This window comes from Gavialis gangeticus, unplaced genomic scaffold, assembly GCF_001723915.1.
Source record: "Gavialis gangeticus isolate Ggan-Ray unplaced genomic scaffold, GavGan_comp1, whole genome shotgun sequence".
In the NCBI taxonomy this organism is placed as follows: domain Eukaryota; kingdom Metazoa; phylum Chordata; order Crocodylia; family Gavialidae; genus Gavialis; species Gavialis gangeticus.
Window position 1 is genome coordinate 499,820 of NW_017728993.1, and position 13,393 is coordinate 513,212.

The window sequence follows — 13,393 nt, forward strand, 5'->3', positions numbered from 1 at the left end:
AGGTGGGACACATTTCATAGCTTTATTGAGCAGCCCATGTCCCTTCAGCTGGGCAGACATGGGCCTCTTATGCTGAGGAAGAAATCGATGATGGTGGTGATGTCCTCCTCAGCAGTGGTGGGCAAGGATGCATAGCATTGTGACAGGTAGCCCTCCAGGTGGTGGCAGAGGTTGTTTGACAGCTTGGTCTCGTACCCCACACTTTTATAGCTCAGAGCCCTGAACCAGGAGCCCAGACGTACCCAGGGCACCAGGAGGATCAGCAGAAGTAGGGTAGGTGTAGTAGCTTGTACAAACCTCTCAGCCTGTACAAACTGATCGTGCACTTCCCAGGGCACACGCAGCATGGGAACACTCAGGAAGCAGTGGAAGTGTGGGGTGGGGGGGAGTGGGCAGCCCCAGGGCACCTCCCTGGAGAGGCCCCCTGTGGGAAGGGCAGGGGTGCAGCCAGCCCCTCACCCCAGTTGTCTGGAAGCCCAGCATGCCCCAAGCCCAGGTGCTGTGGGCTGGGCAGCAGTGCAGCAGAGTGGTTGGCCTCCAGGGAGGCCTTGGGCTGGAACTGCAGGAGCAGGTGCTGCCACCATCCTAGTCTGGCCTGTCCTAGGAAGGGGGTGGTGGAGGCAGGCCTCCTGTGGCCAGCACCCAGCAGGCTGCCTGCCCCAGGGGAGCAAGGGGGGATGGGGGACTTAACCAGCAGCTCCCAGGGCCCAGGCCTTTCTAGCTGACTAGGGACAACATTTGCTGCAGGATTTTCTGGTAGCAAAAAAAATAAAATAAAAAAAACCTCTGGAAAAAAAAGTGGCACAGAGCATGGGAAAATATGTTTTCCGTGTGTGCTGGAACAAACAGTTTTGGTCCTCCAATGAGATGCTATGGCTGCTGGCCAGAGCATCTCCGCTTCTCCATTTATGCCCCAGCTGCTCCAGCAGGCTGGGAGCCAGGAGGAGCTGGGCAAGGGCAGACTGCCCAAAGTGGGACACAGTGACCTGCAACAAAGCACACATGCAGGGGAGTGCCCTATGGCACAAATTTGTGCTGCTATTATTTGTGCCACTGCAGACACCACACCCCTGCACATCTGGACGTGGTTTATGGATTAAATGTAGTACTTAGATACTATAGTGTTACTGGATTAAATTAAACTAGATTAGATTCAATTCATCTTGATATAACAGACAGGCAGACATAGTATAAGCAGACTTTCCCTTTCTCTTAACTCTGATCTCAGGTTTCTGGGTAACAAGATGCAGGTGCTGTGCATGTTAATTTAAAGGCACCATGGGATCTGATCCTCAGTCCCATTAATTACACCTCCTGCCATGCCACATGTGCATGCCAGAAGAGTAATTTTGGGACTGCAGATCAGATCCCAGTGTCACCCTTTCTGCATTCCAGTTCAGTTCACGATCCCAGACTCCTGCTGCATCAGCAAGTTGAAAGCTGGGTGTCTGCAGCTCCAGGGCCTGGGCCCTGGCTTTGGGATCACACCAGTCTTTTGAACTGGCTTCAGTGTGGTCCAGCAATCAGCTCATTGTCAGCTCTGGTCCCAGACTTGTCAAACATTCATTTAAAGTGCCAGACAAACCAACCATAAAAATATTCCTACATCAGTGGTGGTTAATCTTTTGGCCCTGTGGTCTGGATAAGTGTTATGGGGTTTGTCCATGGGCCAGATCTACACCATACCAACTGGGCCTGTGTGATCTTGCACCCCATCTCACACCAAGCCAACTGGCCTCACACACTCAATCTAGTGTGCAGGGCCATGCTATCTGGCCTGTGGGACTCCTCTTGGGTCCAGAAATTTGACATCAGGGAAGTCGCAATTAGCTGCTACTGCTCCCTCATAGTTTCATAGTTTCTAGGGTCAGAAGGGACCTGAGCAGATCATCAGGTCTGACCCCCTGCCATGGCAGGAAAGAGTACTGGGGTCAAATGACCCCAGCAAGGTGTACATCTAGCCTCCTCTTAAAGACTCCCAGGGTAGAAGCCAGCACCACTTCTCTTGGAAGTTGGTTCCAGATCCTAGCCGCCCTGACCATGAAGTAGCGCCTCCTGATATCTAGCCTAAAATCATCAGATTTTCAGGCCCATGGGGAGCTCTGTGGGCTGGATAACATGACTTCACGGGTTGGATCTGGCTTGCACACTGGGGGTTGAGCACCTCAATTCTACATTATATGTGGAACATTTTTATGGCTGGTTTTCCATTTTATGGCGTCTTAAATTAGGTAAATGTGTAGCACACTTGCCATTTATGCTATGATTAATTAATGATGTAATTAATGATTAATGTGTTAATCATGGCATAAAATGTAGTGTATAAAGAGAAGCTTAGTGAAAATGGGGTATTTCTTTTAAAATGTCTGCTTCTGCCATTATCAGGGCTTACTACCAAGTACTCATATGATTCATAGATGTGGTGTCCCATCACACAGTTTCTTCAATCCCAGAAGCATTACCAACAAAAGACACTTAAAATCTGTCTTCCATACTGAGAAAATTATGTATCCAATGAAGTGGGAGCACTTTGTGATGCACCACTGAAAGTGATTAACCTGCATGATTAGAGAGGCATAGCCAAAGGCATGTCTGGAAGCTTTCCAAGGGTTAAATAAACTGAGGTAATTAGACTTCATTTTTAATCTCATCACATCATTAAAGCCATTAGTTTACAAACACATCTGCCTGATGTAAAATCACTCAAATAATTAAAAGCCACACAATATATGGAAGCTGCCTGTTAGAAGCTTTGTAATAATACTCTGCTCCAAAGTACAGGAGAGTCAGGATTCAGGGTGACACAGAATATTTTGAGGTCTGCCCTAACACAGCTCAACGGCTCAAAGAAATTATATGCTTTGTGCTGGTTTCTCCATGAGTACTACAGCATAAATATGCTCATAAAACTGCAGATGCAAGGAAAGGAAAGGGAGGAAAATAGTGCTGTTCAGAATGAAAGGGTGGAAACTCTTTAACACCCTCTATCATTCACTGTTTGGCTAGATAAGCATGGGACAATCTCTGCCTCAAAGTCTGAGTTATTTATTAAAACTCATTAGCTGTACTGACATATGTAAAAAGTTTAATTTCAGTAAAATCTTTGAAACCATGGCAACTAGAAACTCCAATAAAGATAAAGGATTGCAGAACCAAGGCTTTACCTAAGACTTTCAGCAGAGGTATATTTGAAGGCTTAATGCTAAAGCTACTGGATTTGTCCCATAACCACTGGGACTGAAGAGGTGCATTATGAGATTTGTATTGTGGTTAAACCCCATTTATTGAGGGTAATGTTAAGAAAATGCTGTTCTTTTACATACTACTTGTTCAAAACCTAAGAATACAATGAGGGATAATGGTGATGTCTGTGAATAAATCTAACCATGCACACACATCCCAGTGATAAAGGGATTCCTACACATAAACTCCCAAGAATCAACAAAACAGCTACAAAGCAAGTTTCTATGTACGGTTATAAATATTTCTTATCTGCTTTATAGGAATGTCATCTCCCAAGCCACAAAGCAAAGCAGAGCAGTTTTGACACTACAGCGATGCAAGAGATGATGTTCTGATTAGATAAGAACCAAATGGGCATTTATTTTATATTTTCCCTTCAAATAAAGGAAAAAAGAGAAAAGAATGATTTCTGATTTGGGGGACAATTCAGTGTATGAATAGCAAAGGGGTTAACTGGTATATAAGGTGAGTGCATTAGTCATTTATCTCTAGAGATGTTGATTCAAATCCTATTGTATCAGGCAGGTTTATAAATCAGCGAGTGATAGTGTCATTGCTAGTCATCACACAGAGAATCCATGAGCCCTATTAATTGTTAGCTAAAGCATTCTTCTTCACGTCTAGAAGAGCTATATTTTGAAATGTAGCTGGGGCTACATTTGGCCCCTACATCTGGGGCTCAGCTTTCTCTGTTTCTGAGTATGCTTAATGTTTTTGTTTATACTTAATATTTTTGTTTCCCAACATGCGTCTGTTACAGTAAATGCCTAAATCTAATTCTTGGCAAACAAATTTTTATCTGGATAAACACCATCCTTTGCCATGACTGACAGTTTCTGCTGGGGGGAAACTCAGAACTGGAAATGATAAGATATGTTGCAGAATGGGATTTTGATATGGAATGTCATGGGGTCAAGACTTAGGTTTATGTATACATAGAGCTTTGTTGGGGAAATTCATCTATTGCTAGTTTTACTATTTCTGGTCACAGAGAATATTATCACCTACTCCCAACATGTAAGAAAAGAACAATGTCATTTGAATTTTCAGTATAGTACTTACCTCCCTCATCTACTAGATTAGCACTTAAATGTCCAAGGTCAACATTTCATAGAATCAAAGAAAATTAGGGTTGGAAGGGACCTCAGGAGGTCACATCTAGTCCAACCCCCTGCTGAAAGCAGGACCATCCCCAACTAGAGTATCCTAGCCAGAGCTTTGCCTAGCTGGGTCTTAAAAACCTCCAAGGATGGAGATTCCACAATCTCTCTGGGTAATTTGTTCCAGTGTTTTACTACCCTCCTCATGAGAAAGTTTTTCCTAATATCTAACTTAAACCTCTCTTGCTGCAACTTGAGACCATTGTCCCTTGTTCTGCCACCTGCCACCACTGAGAACAGTCCAGCTCCATTCTCTTTGGATTCCCCCTTCAGGTAGTTGAAGGCTGCTATTAAATCCCATCTCAGTCTTCCCTTCTCCAGACTAAACAAGTCCAGTTTCCTCAGCCACTCCTCATAAGTCAGTTCCCTTGCAGCAATGGTCTCAAGTTGCAGCAAAGGAAGTTTAGGTTAGATATTAAGAAGAATTTTCTCACTAGGAACACTGGAGCAGGTAAAGCACTAGAGCAGGTTACCCAGACAGGTGGTGGAGGCTCCATCCTTGGGGGGTTTCAAAACCTGGTTAGACAGAGCTTTGGCTGGGATGATCTAGTTGGGGCTGGCCCTGCTCTGAGCAGGGGGTTGGATTCGATGACCTCCTGAGGTCCTTCCAACCCTCATTTTCTATGATTCTAAGTCATAGGCCCCATTCCCCTCACCATTTTCATTGTCCTCTGCTGGACTGTCTCCAATTTGTCCACATCCTTTCTGTAGTGGGGGGCCTAAAACTGGACACAGTACTCCAGATGTGGCTTCAGCAGTGCTGAACAGAGGGGAATAATCACTTCCCTTGATCTGCTGGTAACACTCCTACCAATGCAGCCCAGTATGCCATTGGCCTTCTTGCCAACAAGGGAAATACTGTTGGCTCATATGCAGCTTATTGTCCGCTGTAACCTCCAGGTCCTTTTCTGCAGAGCTGCTGGCTAGCCAGCCAGTCCCCAGCCTGTACTGGTGCATGGGATTGTTCCTTTCTAAGGGCAGGACTTGGCACTTGTACTTATTGAACCTCTTGAGATTTCTTTTGGTCCAATTCTCCAATTTGTCTAGGTCTGTCTGAATCCTAGCCCTACCCTCCAGCACATCTATTACTCCCTGCAACTTGGTGTCATCTGCAAACCTGCTGAGGGTGCACTCTATACTAACATCCAGGTCATTGATTTTCCTAATGATAATTTCCTATATATAGAATTTAATTATTGGAGGGTCCTCTTTAATTCATTCCTTCTCCACTGCAGGCGGGCAGACAATGTGGGTAGGTGGTGTAGGGAAGGAGGTCAAGCAACTTTCTCCCTGCTTGTGCCTTCCCTCCTGACTGCACCCCACCTTGCAGCCTTGCCCCCCCACCTCCCCTCTGCTCTCCCTCCTGCCCTTCCTCCCAGCCTCTGCTCCCCGCTTCCCTATGCCTCTGTTTCCTCCCTCACCCTTCTTCCGTTTCCTCCTTCCCTTACTCCCAGCCTCTGCTCCCCACTCCTCCCTTACCTTTGCTCTGTGCTGGCAGGCTCCATCCCTGCTCTAGCTTGGGGCATAGTACACAGCCCTTGGCCTGAGCCCAGCCTTTGTAGCAGCCATGTGGGCTGCACGCCACTGCTATGAGCCAGGCTGGGCCTGGGCTCATTGCCCCAGGCTGCAATGTGCATGGAGCCTACCAGCGTGGAGCAAAGGTAAGTAGGGGAAGAGATGCAGACAAGGGGAGGTGCAGACAAGCAGAGGATGTGTGGTGGTAGGGGGAGGTAAGGGCGGGGAGAGATGGCAGGGTACAGGAGCAGCAGATTGCGGGGGGGCAGGGGGAGGAGGCAAGGCAGCAGCTGCAGTTAAAGCCCTGACCACATGTAGGGGGCTGGAGCCCAAGCCACAGCAGGCTTCACCACCCTCATATGCAATTCTAAGATGTTAAATGGGGAAAAAATGTCATATTAGAATTGATTAAATATAGTACATAAAACAAAATATTGAGGGTAGCATGCACTAGATGAAGATCATTGTATGATTTCAGTAGAGTGGAACTAATAAAATGGGCCATGTGCCTATGTATTAGGGGTCTCACATGGTGGCTTCTATCAGACTGGTATACCATTAGAGCCATGACAATGCATTGTGAGTCTGAGATCCCCTGAATATGGGTTGCAGGAGGGCTGTGGCACTGTTCCAACCCAAGGACTGAGGCAGCAATATGAGTGACTGTGCATCAGCATGGGGGTTTGCCACTATTGGCATCTTTGCCTTGGAGCCTCTTCTAAGGCAGTAGACCTTAGACAGTACAGACCTTACCCACAACTATGTGGTTAACAAAGCCAGGAAACAGCATTGCTGCATTAGGAATGCTTTGTCATGTGTCTGTCTAATTTACCATATTAGTTTTAGAATAAGAAATAATCAAGGACAGAAATAAAATATATTCCTTAAATTTTCAAATTTTCAAATATGCAAAGTCTTGACACTAATTAGCAAGTCAGTCTGCAATAGTCTTCTGTAAATAACTGTTATTACTTTTTGAATTACTTCTACTAAGGATCAAGTTCTACCCTCAGTTTTGCTTTATTCTGGGTTTTTAATTTAATCTTTTGTCCCTAAAATTGCAATGATGTAACTAATAGCTGAGGCTGGCTGGAAGAAGATGAGGTTTAACATATTAAAAATTAACTTTGTCTTTTTAATTTGTTTGGCTGTTAACTTTCTTCTTAAATCTTGAAATTACTGACTCCTGCTTTGTACAATATTATCTCTGTGACTAGTAAGAAAGGAAATCTCCCTCCCCACCCCTATGTAGAGCATTAGTCCTAGAATGAACTATGTTAAAGCAGCCCAATAGTTTTTGATGGTTATGTATACCAGCTTTCTTAGAGATTCAGAGGACAGAACCAAGCACTTGAAAACTGGTTCCTGAAATATATGATCACATATTGTGTTGTGATAGCTTCACGAGGACTAGAGTATCTGCTGTTTGAGGGTTAAACATCATAGTTATCAAATAAAAAACGAAATTCTTTGAGAACAAAGAGTTCTGCAGAGCTGGGTAAGTGCAGAATACAAAGTATCCACAATGTGCAATAAGTCTGTAGACACAGACATCCTTAGAATACTAACTATTTGAAACTTGAATACCATCTGCAAAGACTTTGAGGCTCTGTTCTGAAACCTGAATATAGCTGAAGAAAATAATAAGATGATGTGAGATTCATGAGCATCCTGTTTATATAGGAAGCTAAATTGCCATTGCATGGGCTTTTCCCATAAAGGAGAATGTCTAACTTCATATGTTTTGACTCACTGAGCCTTTTCACTGTTCAGCAAAAGGTAAAGGTAAAGGCCAGGGTATGCTCAGGGAAGTGAAGTCATTCAGCTATGATTTGCAACCATACTGTAATAACTGAAACTTACCGTGCAACAGTCATTAAAAAAATTATTTGTTGGATTTAGGATTAAATTCATCACTCCACATGAAGCCAATGGTGCCTTCTTTGAGCACGGACAAACCCCCATGCTGATGCACAGCCACTCACATTGCTGCCTCAGTCCCTGGGTTGGAATAGTGTCACAGCCCTCCTTCAATCCATATGCATGTAATCCAGTGATATACCATGCTGACAGGAGCCACCATAGGCTGCTTACAGACATTAAAAAAACAAATAAATTGCACTTCACTTTACTGGAGGAAGCAGCACAGTAGTTTTACTTGGCTCTGCAGCATCTATGTAGATCAGGCACTTCAGTGGGGTTTTTGCAGGGGTTTATCTAAAGCTGAGTCAATTAGAGACCCCTAATACACAGACGCATAACTGGTTTGCTTAGTTCCACTCTACTGATCAATCATTTTCATGTGGTGCATGTTACCCTTGATATTTTGCTTTACATGTGTACACTTGTGTATCTCAGAGTCTAATGTTGAGGGAAACCGAGGTGTCCAACCAGAGAATTAGGATAACCCTCCTACAGAAACTCCAGGACCTACTTTTACTTACAGTAGTTTCTCCAAGACCATCAGTGGACTGCTTTGCCACCCTAAGATAGGATGAAGGCAAATCTGACTCCTCCTTTCTGACTCTGCCTCAGAACAGAGCACCATGAAGGGATGCAGTGAAGGATGGCATAGGATGGCTTAACCTGGTTCACTTTAGGAAGAATGTCCTGAGGAAGGGGCATCCCTTTATTTTCCAAAAGGGAACAGAAAGGCCATGACAGAGAGGACACGAATTCAGGGCTTAGAGGTGTGAGCACCTGCAGTAATGCCTTTGAGCAATCGAGTTCTAATTTAAACTAGCAGAGTTGCTCAAGTCACATGTTCCTCATGTCCTCTTCTCACCAATCCCACCCAGACCAAGGCTTTGGCCTGACATAGATGATGAGGCCAATGTCTCATACCTGAACATATTCTCATCTTGTTTTGGCCCCAAAAGTATTAGGTGGAGTAGTCTGAATTCTTAAGGTCAGTGGTGGGTCAGGGTAATTTTGGCAGCATTTCTGTTTCTTTTTTAGTTCAACTCTAATGGGCAAACAGCAGCCCATTCACAGCTTTTCCAAATGAGCCTAGAGGGGCTTGTTTGCCAGAGTTTGAATCTCAAACAGCTCGATACAAGCTGTTTATATCTAATAAATGAGATGGAACTTTACTTAAAAGCTTCAAATACATTTTTTCAGATATACAAGTATTAACCTCCTCTAACCTCCTAAATATCCCCAGTTCAATGACTGATAGCTTAACTACAAACATTAAACCTTAGCTGAAACTTGGTTCAGAGATGACTAGGCATAAGAACTTGAAAAGTGCTAGGCACTTTTAATTTCTATTTCTATTAGTCTTGCAGCAGTGCTCAAAATAAATCCTGACAGCGTTGGTAGGTTCCATACATGTATCAGAGGCAATATAAGAGTTCTAAACAACATAATTATTAAAAAGTTTAATTAATTAATTAACATTAATGTTTCACTTAGAGGTGGAATTGTTCTTAGAAACAAACTCCTAAGGGAAATTATAGAAGCCAGGTGTTTTGGACATGTAAAATGTAACTGGATAAGATTCTGGGAAATGGCTAGGACATCAATTTTGACTGATGTAATAATCTAGTCTAATATCCTCCATCACTAAGACCATATGACTTCCCTAGTTCTTGCTTCAAATCCATAAGCAGTGGTTGAACCAGCATATATTTGTTAGGAAAAGAAGGGCTGACCTTCCTAAGCCAGACTGCTACTCTTGCTCTCACGGTACAAAGCAGCCACTAGGCCCGTTTGACTGGTGACAGGGATTTTAAGTCAGTGGTACTCAACCTTTTCGTTCCCTGAGCCAGATGAGTCCCTTGTAATCCTGGCTGTGTTTCAGAAGGTTGAATGCTAGAAGCATCTCTACTTTTCCATAGCCTTTGTGATCAGCGTAATAATTAAGTATCACATTGTGATGCTGCAGCTGTATATGAATGGATCTTCACCTGCTCTCTGACCTCTCTTGCCCTCAGTCGCCAAAAATAGAAAAACCCAAACAAAGCTAAGCAAATGCTAGACTGCTGTAATTTTTTTGTAATACAGATTTCTTAGGGATTTTTAGCATGTGCTCCTATCACACATGCCCAGCACACATATTGAACTAATAAACCATAACAGCTCTAGAACAGATCTCTTACTGTCTATTGACTCAATGATCCATGAAATAAAAATATTACTGTAGACTTTGATCAGAGAGACTGAAAGCCCTTTTCCAGCACTTACAGGTTATCATGTATCTAGTGCTTATTTTAAAAGGATGCTAGTTTACAAGAACTCCAAGGAAATTAGTATTCATCCTCTCAAAACCCATAATCACACTAATAACTAACAGATTTCAAAGCACCAATCATCCATATCTGCAGTACATTGGCTGTGCTGCACAATACAGTATTCAAGCTCATCTACTGATGTGACAAATAATGAGAGAGAATTTTTCACCTCTCTACCTTTCTCTCACTCATCTTTTTGCATTTCTTTGATATTACCTTTTAAAGAAAAGGAACAGTTATTTAAGCAGCAGAACATGTGTTGGGATTTTTTTTAAACCTTTGGGTGCTGGCTGCAGTTAGGGATTTTGACTGGTGTGTCAATGCTTCTGCTGGGACTTAAGCCCAGAGGTTGCTGGCTAGAGAGTCTTCCCCTCTTCTCAGGGTCAGATTAATAGCCATATTTGGGGGCAGGAAGGAATTTTACCCCATGGCCAATTGGTATGCACTGTGGGGGTTTCTGCCTTGCACTCTAGCAGGAAGGGGGAACGGAGGAGTGGCCCTGTTTCCTGGGATCTCTCGAGTGTATATATTAAGAAATTTACAGCAGCAGGATGTTGGCTGCCATGGCCCCCTTGCTTTACCTGTGGCAGGTTAGGGTGTTATGTCTTGGCTGCATCAGGTTGACTATCTAGTTTTGTTAAAAGGTTAGACAATGCATTTGTACTGGATTTGGATGGGGATGATCCTGCCTCAGGTAGAGGGTTGGATTAGATGACCTATGGAGGTCCCTTCCAGCCCTACTTTTCTATAATTCCATAAAAATCAGTGCTATGGGATACATTATAGGGCAAAGCCTGCCTTCATTTAGGCATGAGCTATGCAGTGGGATCTGGACACTGGGGACTGCAGTGCCCATGTGCTCTGTGTGGGCGAAAGAGTCTATATACTTATCAACTCATAGAATCGTAACGGTGTCAGTGTCTATTCAATCTGTCACCATGGCTAAAAGAAGTTTACAGTATAATGCAATGAGAAATGCTATGCCATTGGACTCTGGTTTTTCTGCTTTCTTTTTTTCAACTTGATGAAAATCAAGGCTTTAAGGGTTGTATTTCTGATATTCAGGCTCCAGCCCCCAATTATATATGCATGTATGTTATGAATGCTTAGGCGTTAGAATTGATTAGACTGGTGTTAGAAGAGAGAGAGAGACGGAGACAGACAGAGTGCATGTATGTGTAGATTGAAGAAAAGGGCATGGACATGTGTGCATGTACAGAAAATTGTTAATACATAAGTGGAAAGGAAGCCTCAAATATCATTAAGCCTTAAGAGTTATTGCAACAAGCCCCACTATAAATAATCTTCAGAGCTGGTCACTAAGTAGAAATTCGGTTCTATGGGAAATTCTATCATTTCACATTTTTTTTGTCCTAACTCAAAACAAAAAGTTAATTTTTCTTTTTTTACTTTACTGTGGAATTAGGGTTTCAAAATATTTTGTGTCAGAAATAACCAGAATATCCTACTGAAATGTTACATTTTGACATTATTGTTCAGGCTTCAATTATAAATGATAATATTATGTTGAATAAAAGTCTAAGCTTTTCAAATACTGTATCATAAATCATTTCAGATTTCAAATGAATCCTTTTGATAATTTCCCACTGAAAAAAGTTAATGAAATTGATACAGTCCTGAAGAATGTTCCAGCTGAATCAAATCAGTGTTCACCGATGGAAAATTGTTCCACTGGAAAATTTCAGACTAGGTCGTGACCAGGGCTTACATATGAACAAGCCACTAGAGGGGGATGCAGTGTACACATTATAAAAAAGTCCTATTATCTTTGAATTTTCTTTCATGTATTGAGTTTATATGCTTATAAAGATAGAGATCAATTATACCCTTCAGTTACACTTAGTTTAGTTTAACTGAACATGTTCATTTTGACGAGAGAATTCAAATTGTATTTACCTTACCAATAATAAGTAATGCTATGTAAAGAAGCAGAGCAAACAGTTAACAAGGCTGGGAACTAGTAGAACAGATAATGCCATGCATTGCCATGAGTTTTATCATATGCTGTGCTGTAATTTTCTGTAGTTTTGTACATCGCTAATGTTTGTCAGCATTCTTCTACTCCCAAATCTTAGCATAAAATAAGTGTTCTGTCATATAACTTCATCTAAAAAAAAATTAAAACGCTACCCTTTGTCAATAGGAGAAATGAAGTGATCTTCTCTTTCTGACAATCTCTTCATCCTTCCAGGATAATACTGGACATCCCTCAGAAAAACATATTCTGTGATCAATTTACAAGACACTACTGATTTTAGGGTACCATGATACTATATGTAAAGCTAAGTAAATCTTCAAGCAATTAATCTCATTTTGAAAATCTCTCTCAGAGTCAGTGGAGGGAATTATACAGTGACATAATGGGGGAATTATCCATCTTCCAGTCTTTGAGTAGGTACAGATACACACACATGCACACACACACACACACACTTTTGCAATGGGCAGACTTGGGACAAGTCTACACCTCTACACCTTACAGGTATTGCACAATTAGCTGGTTAATTGCACAACTAACTGAAAACAACTACATATGCAAAGTACCTATGACACCATCTAAAAAGATCTAACCAGTAGGCCTGTGCGAAATTTCGCTGGGTGTTTTGTTTCAAAGCTATTTCAATGCGTTTTGACTTCGAAACAGTGAAATCAAAATGAAACAAAAGCCTTTGAAACAGCTTTGAGACAAAACAGGGGCACTCAACATTTTTTGAAACTTTCATAACGTTTCGAGTTTTGAAGCTGGGCTTACTTGGCTTCAGTGCCGGTCCCAGCCGGCAGCAGCTGCCTCCTGTCATCCGGCATCTAGATTGGGGGCCCACACCCCTGGGAGGAGTCCGGCACATCTCTGCAGCCCTCCCGGGGGTGTGGGCCCCCAGATCTGCAGGCCAGATGACAGGAGGCTGCCACTGCCAGCAAGTGACATGAGTTTTGCTTGTCAACACCTTGAGGTGCAGTTTCCCAGAAACCCCTGTACCTATCTCCTTGAAATGTGGCAGGCTTCATGGCCTCCACAGGGGCTACCATCCCTGCAAGCTTCATCCAAATCAGGCAAGAAATGACAAAGTTTTAGGCATTTTCATGATTCCACATTATAGCCTATGGGCGAAACGTCAAAACAGTGTTGAAACAGTGAAACAGTTTCGATAAAATGAAATGGAACAGTGCTTTTGAAATGAAATGAAACTTTAAACAAAACACTTTCCTGTTGAAATGGTGAAA

General features: G+C 42.7%; 1 protein-coding gene across 2 annotated transcripts in view; it reads right to left on the reverse strand.

Moving 5' to 3' along the window:
* The window catches only part of LOC109305407 (serine/threonine-protein kinase TNNI3K), a 291,292-nt gene that overhangs the window by 71,419 nt on the left and 206,480 nt on the right, over window positions 1–13,393 (reverse strand). The gene's annotated exons all lie outside the window — the stretch shown is intronic.